The sequence below is a fragment of the Kogia breviceps genome, chromosome 4 (assembly GCF_026419965.1).
Source record: "Kogia breviceps isolate mKogBre1 chromosome 4, mKogBre1 haplotype 1, whole genome shotgun sequence".
Lineage (NCBI taxonomy): Eukaryota > Metazoa > Chordata > Mammalia > Artiodactyla > Physeteridae > Kogia > Kogia breviceps.
Genome location: NC_081313.1, coordinates 171,994,179 through 172,002,214, shown reverse-complemented (window position 1 = coordinate 172,002,214; position 8,036 = coordinate 171,994,179).

Genomic DNA, 8,036 nt, shown 5'->3' with positions numbered 1-8,036 from the left:
CATTGCAACAAAAAGAATAAAATATCTAGGAATAAACCTACCTAAGGAGACAAAAGACTTGTATGCAGAAAACTATAAGACACTGATGAAAGAAATTAAAGATGATACAAATAGGTGGAGAAATATACCATGTTCTTGGATTGGAAGAATCAACATTGTGAAAATGACTCTACTACCCAAAGCAATCTACCGATTCAATGCAATCCCTATCAAATTACCACTGGCATTTTTTACAGAACTAGAACAAAAAATTTCACAATTTGTATGGAAACACAAAAGACCCCGAATAGCCAAAGCAATCTTGAGAACGAGAAATGGAGCTGGAGGAATTAGGCTCCCTGACTTCAGACTCTACTACAAGGCTACAGTAATCAAGACAATATGGTACTGGCACAAAAACAGAAATATAGATCAATGGAACAGGATAGAGAGCCCAGAGATGAACCCACACACATATGGTCACCTTATCTTTGATACGGGAGGGAAGGATATACAGTGGAGAAAAGACAGCCTCTTCAATAAGTGGTGCTGGGAAAACTGGACAGCTACATGTAAAAGTATGAAATTAGAACAATCCCTAACACCACACACAAAAATAAACTCAAAATGGGTTAAAGACCTAAATGTAAGGCCAGACACTATCAAACTCTTAGAGGAAAACATAGGCAGAACACTATACGACATAAATCACAGCAAGATCCTTTTTGACCCATCTCCTAGAGAAATGGAAATAAAAGCACAAATAAACAAATGGGACCTAATGAAACTTAAAAGCTTTTGCACAGCAAAGGATACCATAAACAAGACCAAAAGACAACCCTCAGAATGGGAGAAAATATTTGCAAATGAAGCAACTGACAAAGGATTAATTTCCAAAATTTATAAGCAACTCATGCAGCTCAATAACAAAAAAACAAACAACCCAATCCAAAAATGGGCAGAAGAACTAAATAGACATTTCTCCAAAGAAGATATACAGATTGCTAACAAACACATGAAAGAATGCTCAACCTCATTAATCATTAGAGAAATGCAAATCAAAACTACAATGAGATATCATCTCACACCGGTCAGATTGGCCATCATCAAAAACTCTAGAAACAATAAATGCTGGAGAGGGTGTGGAGAAAAGGGAACCCTCTTGCACTGCTGGTGGGAATGTAAATTGATACAGCCGCTATGGAGAACAGTATGGAGGTTCCTTAAAAAACTACAAATAGAACTACCATACGACCCAGCAATCCCACTACTGGGCATATGCCCTGAGAAAACCATAATTCAGAAAGACTCATGTACCAAAATGTTCATTGCAGCTCTATTTACAATAGCCAGGACATGGAAGCAACCTAAGTGTCCATCAACAGATGAATGGATAAAGAAGATGTGGCACATATATACAATGGAATATTACTCAGCCATAAAAAGAAATGAAACTGAGTTATTTATAATGAGGTGGATGGACCTGGAGTCTGTCATACAGAGTGAAGTAAGTCAGAAGGAGGAGAAAAACAAATACCGTATGCTAACACATATATATGGACTCTAAGGGAAAAAAATGTCATGAAGAGATTAGTGGTAGGACGGGAATAAAACACAGACTTACTCGAGCATGGACTTGAGGATATGGGGAGGGGGAAGGGTGGGCTGTGACGAAGTGAGAGAGTGGCAGGGACATATATACACTATCAAATGTAAATTAGATAGCTAGTGGGAAGCTGCTGCATAGCACAGGGAGATCACCTCTGTGCTTTGTGACCACCTAGAGGGGTGGGATAGGGAGGGTGGGAGAGAGGGTGATGCAAGAGGGAAGAGATACGGGAACATATGTATATGTATAACTGATTCCGTTTGTTGTAAAGGAAAAACTAACACACTATTGTAAAACAATTATACTCCAATAAAGATGTTAAAAAAGAAAGAAAAAAAAAAGATCAATAGAAGTAAAAGCTGGTTCTTTGAGAAGATAAATAAAATTGATAAGCCATTAGCCAGACTCATCAAGAAGAAAAGGGAGAAGACTTAAATCAATAGAATTAGAAATGAAAAAGGAGATGTAACAACTGACACTGCAGAAATACAAAAGATTATTAGAGATTACTACAAGCAACTGTATGCCAATAAAATGGACAACCTGGAAGAAATGGACAAATTCTTAGAAATGCACAAGCTGCCGAGACTGAACCAGGAAGAAATAGAAAATATGAACAGACCAATCACAAGCACTGAAATTGAAACTGTGATTAAATATCTTCCAACCAACAAAAGCCCAGGACCAGATGGCTTCACAGGCGAATTCTATCAAACATTTAGAGAAGAGCTAACACCTATCCTTCTCAAACTCTTCCAACAGATAGCAGAGGGAGGAACACTCCCAAACTCATTCTATGAGGCCAACATCACCCTGATACCAAAACCAGACAAAGACGTCACAAAGAAAGAAAACTACAGGCCAATATCACTGATGAACATAGATGCAAAAATCCTCAACAAAATATTAGCAAACAGAATCCAACAGCACATTAAAAGGATCATACACCATGATCAAGTGGGGTTTATCCCAGGAATGCAAGGATTCTTCAATATACGCAAATCAATCAACGTGATACACCATATCAACAAACTGAAGGAGAAAAACCACATGATCATCTCAATAGATGCAGAGAAAGCTTTTGACAAAATTCAACACTCATTTATGATAAAAACCTTGCAGAAAGTAGGCATACAGGGAACTTTCCTCAACATAATAAAGGCCATATACGACAAACCCACAGCCAGCATCGTTCTCAATGGTGAAAAACTGAAACCATTTCCACGAAGATCAGGAACAAGACAAGGTTGCCCACTCTCACCACTCTTATTCAACATAGTTTTGGAAGTTCTAGCCACAGCAATCAGAGGAAAAAAAAGAAATAAAAGGAATCCAAATAGGAAAAGAAGAAGTAAAGCTGTCACTGTTTGCAGATGACATGATACTATACATAGAGAATCCTAAGGATGCTACCAGAAAACTACTAGAGCTAATCAATGCATTTGGTAAAGTTGCAGGATACAAAATTAATGCACAGAAATCTCTGGCATTCTTATACACTAATGATGAAAAATCTGAGAGTGAAATTAAGAAAACACTCCCATTTACCATTGCAACAAAAAGAATAAAATATCTAGGAATAAACCTACCTAAGGAGACAAAAGACTTGTATGCAGAAAACTATAAGACACTGATGAAAGAAATTAAAGATGATACAAATAGGTGGAGAAATATACCATGTTCTTGGATTGGAAGAATCAACATTGTGAAAATGACTCTACTACCCAAAGCAATCTACCGATTCAATGCAATCCCTATCAAATTACCACTGGCATTTTTTACAGAACTAGAACAAAAAATTTCACAATTTGTATGGAAACACAAAAGACCCCGAATAGCCAAAGCAATCTTGAGAACGAGAAATGGAGCTGGAGGAATTAGGCTCCCTGACTTCAGACTCTACTACAAGGCTACAGTAATCAAGACAATATGGTACTGGCACAAAAACAGAAATATAGATCAATGGAACAGGATAGAGAGCCCAGAGATGAACCCACACACATATGGTCACCTTATCTTTGATACGGGAGGGAAGGATATACAGTGGAGAAAAGACAGCCTCTTCAATAAGTGGTGCTGGGAAAACTGGACAGCTACATGTAAAAGTATGAAATTAGAACAATCCCTAACACCACACACAAAAATAAACTCAAAATGGGTTAAAGACCTAAATGTAAGGCCAGACACTATCAAACTCTTAGAGGAAAACATAGGCAGAACACTATACGACATAAATCACAGCAAGATCCTTTTTGACCCATCTCCTAGAGAAATGGAAATAAAAGCACAAATAAACAAATGGGACCTAATGAAACTTAAAAGCTTTTGCACAGCAAAGGATACCATAAACAAGACCAAAAGACAACCCTCAGAATGGGAGAAAATATTTGCAAATGAAGCAACTGACAAAGGATTAATTTCCAAAATTTATAAGCAACTCATGCAGCTCAATAACAAAAAAACAAACAACCCAATCCAAAAATGGGCAGAAGAACTAAATAGACATTTCTCCAAAGAAGATATACAGATTGCTAACAAACACATGAAAGAATGCTCAACCTCATTAATCATTAGAGAAATGCAAATCAAAACTACAATGAGATATCATCTCACACCGGTCAGATTGGCCATCATCAAAAACTCTAGAAACAATAAATGCTGGAGAGGGTGTGGAGAAAAGGGAACCCTCTTGCACTGCTGGTGGGAATGTAAATTGATACAGCCGCTATGGAGAACAGTATGGAGGTTCCTTAAAAAACTACAAATAGAACTACCATACGACCCAGCAATCCCACTACTGGGCATATGCCCTGAGAAAACCATAATTCAGAAAGACTCATGTACCAAAATGTTCATTGCAGCTCTATTTACAATAGCCAGGACATGGAAGCAACCTAAGTGTCCATCAACAGATGAATGGATAAAGAAGATGTGGCACATATATACAATGGAATATTACTCAGCCATAAAAAGAAATGAAACTGAGTTATTTATAATGAGGTGGATGGACCTGGAGTCTGTCATACAGAGTGAAGTAAGTCAGAAGGAGGAGAAAAACAAATACCGTATGCTAACACATATATATGGACTCTAAGGGAAAAAAATGTCATGAAGAGATTAGTGGTAGGACGGGAATAAAACACAGACTTACTCGAGCATGGACTTGAGGATATGGGGAGGGGGAAGGGTGGGCTGTGACGAAGTGAGAGAGTGGCAGGGACATATATACACTATCAAATGTAAATTAGATAGCTAGTGGGAAGCTGCTGCATAGCACAGGGAGATCACCTCTGTGCTTTGTGACCACCTAGAGGGGTGGGATAGGGAGGGTGGGAGAGAGGGTGATGCAAGAGGGAAGAGATACGGGAACATATGTATATGTATAACTGATTCCGTTTGTTGTAAAGGAAAAACTAACACACTATTGTAAAACAATTATACTCCAATAAAGATGTTAAAAAAGAAAGAAAAAAAAAAGATCAATAGAAGTAAAAGCTGGTTCTTTGAGAAGATAAATAAAATTGATAAGCCATTAGCCAGACTCATCAAGAAGAAAAGGGAGAAGACTTAAATCAATAGAATTAGAAATGAAAAAGGAGATGTAACAACTGACACTGCAGAAATACAAAAGATTATTAGAGATTACTACAAGCAACTGTATGCCAATAAAATGGACAACCTGGAAGAAATGGACAAATTCTTAGAAATGCACAAGCTGCCGAGACTGAACCAGGAAGAAATAGAAAATATGAACAGACCAATCACAAGCACTGAAATTGAAACTGTGATTAAATATCTTCCAACCAACAAAAGCCCAGGACCAGATGGCTTCACAGGCGAATTCTATCAAACATTTAGAGAAGAGCTAACACCTATCCTTCTCAAACTCTTCCAACAGATAGCAGAGGGAGGAACACTCCCAAACTCATTCTATGAGGCCAACATCACCCTGATACCAAAACCAGACAAAGACGTCACAAAGAAAGAAAACTACAGGCCAATATCACTGATGAACATAGATGCAAAAATCCTCAACAAAATATTAGCAAACAGAATCCAACAGCACATTAAAAGGATCATACACCATGATCAAGTGGGGTTTATCCCAGGAATGCAAGGATTCTTCAATATACGCAAATCAATCAACGTGATACACCATATCAACAAACTGAAGGAGAAAAACCACATGATCATCTCAATAGATGCAGAGAAAGCTTTTGACAAAATTCAACACTCATTTATGATAAAAACCTTGCAGAAAGTAGGCATACAGGGAACTTTCCTCAACATAATAAAGGCCATATACGACAAACCCACAGCCAGCATCGTTCTCAATGGTGAAAAACTGAAACCATTTCCACGAAGATCAGGAACAAGACAAGGTTGCCCACTCTCACCACTCTTATTCAACATAGTTTTGGAAGTTCTAGCCACAGCAATCAGAGGAAAAAAAAGAAATAAAAGGAATCCAAATAGGAAAAGAAGAAGTAAAGCTGTCACTGTTTGCAGATGACATGATACTATACATAGAGAATCCTAAGGATGCTACCAGAAAACTACTAGAGCTAATCAATGCATTTGGTAAAGTTGCAGGATACAAAATTAATGCACAGAAATCTCTGGCATTCTTATACACTAATGATGAAAAATCTGAGAGTGAAATTAAGAAAACACTCCCATTTACCATTGCAACAAAAAGAATAAAATATCTAGGAATAAACCTACCTAAGGAGACAAAAGACTTGTATGCAGAAAACTATAAGACACTGATGAAAGAAATTAAAGATGATACAAATAGGTGGAGAAATATACCATGTTCTTGGATTGGAAGAATCAACATTGTGAAAATGACTCTACTACCCAAAGCAATCTACCGATTCAATGCAATCCCTATCAAATTACCACTGGCATTTTTTACAGAACTAGAACAAAAAATTTCACAATTTGTATGGAAACACAAAAGACCCCGAATAGCCAAAGCAATCTTGAGAACGAGAAATGGAGCTGGAGGAATTAGGCTCCCTGACTTCAGACTCTACTACAAGGCTACAGTAATCAAGACAATATGGTACTGGCACAAAAACAGAAATATAGATCAATGGAACAGGATAGAGAGCCCAGAGATGAACCCACACACATATGGTCACCTTATCTTTGATACGGGAGGGAAGGATATACAGTGGAGAAAAGACAGCCTCTTCAATAAGTGGTGCTGGGAAAACTGGACAGCTACATGTAAAAGTATGAAATTAGAACAATCCCTAACACCACACACAAAAATAAACTCAAAATGGGTTAAAGACCTAAATGTAAGGCCAGACACTATCAAACTCTTAGAGGAAAACATAGGCAGAACACTATACGACATAAATCACAGCAAGATCCTTTTTGACCCATCTCCTAGAGAAATGGAAATAAAAGCACAAATAAACAAATGGGACCTAATGAAACTTAAAAGCTTTTGCACAGCAAAGGATACCATAAACAAGACCAAAAGACAACCCTCAGAATGGGAGAAAATATTTGCAAATGAAGCAACTGACAAAGGATTAATTTCCAAAATTTATAAGCAACTCATGCAGCTCAATAACAAAAAAACAAACAACCCAATCCAAAAATGGGCAGAAGAACTAAATAGACATTTCTCCAAAGAAGATATACAGATTGCTAACAAACACATGAAAGAATGCTCAACCTCATTAATCATTAGAGAAATGCAAATCAAAACTACAATGAGATATCATCTCACACCGGTCAGATTGGCCATCATCAAAAACTCTAGAAACAATAAATGCTGGAGAGGGTGTGGAGAAAAGGGAACCCTCTTGCACTGCTGGTGGGAATGTAAATTGATACAGCCGCTATGGAGAACAGTATGGAGGTTCCTTAAAAAACTACAAATAGAACTACCATACGACCCAGCAATCCCACTACTGGGCATATGCCCTGAGAAAACCATAATTCAGAAAGACTCATGTACCAAAATGTTCATTGCAGCTCTATTTACAATAGCCAGGACATGGAAGCAACCTAAGTGTCCATCAACAGATGAATGGATAAAGAAGATGTGGCACATATATACAATGGAATATTACTCAGCCATAAAAAGAAATGAAACTGAGTTATTTATAATGAGGTGGATGGACCTGGAGTCTGTCATACAGAGTGAAGTAAGTCAGAAGGAGGAGAAAAACAAATACCGTATGCTAACACATATATATGGACTCTAAGGGAAAAAAATGTCATGAAGAGATTAGTGGTAGGACGGGAATAAAACACAGACTTACTCGAGCATGGACTTGAGGATATGGGGAGGGGGAAGGGTGGGCTGTGACGAAGTGAGAGAGTGGCAGGGACATATATACACTATCAAATGTAAATTAGATAGCTAGTGGGAAGCTGCTGCATAGCACAGGGAGATCACCTCTGTGCTTTGTGACCACCTAGA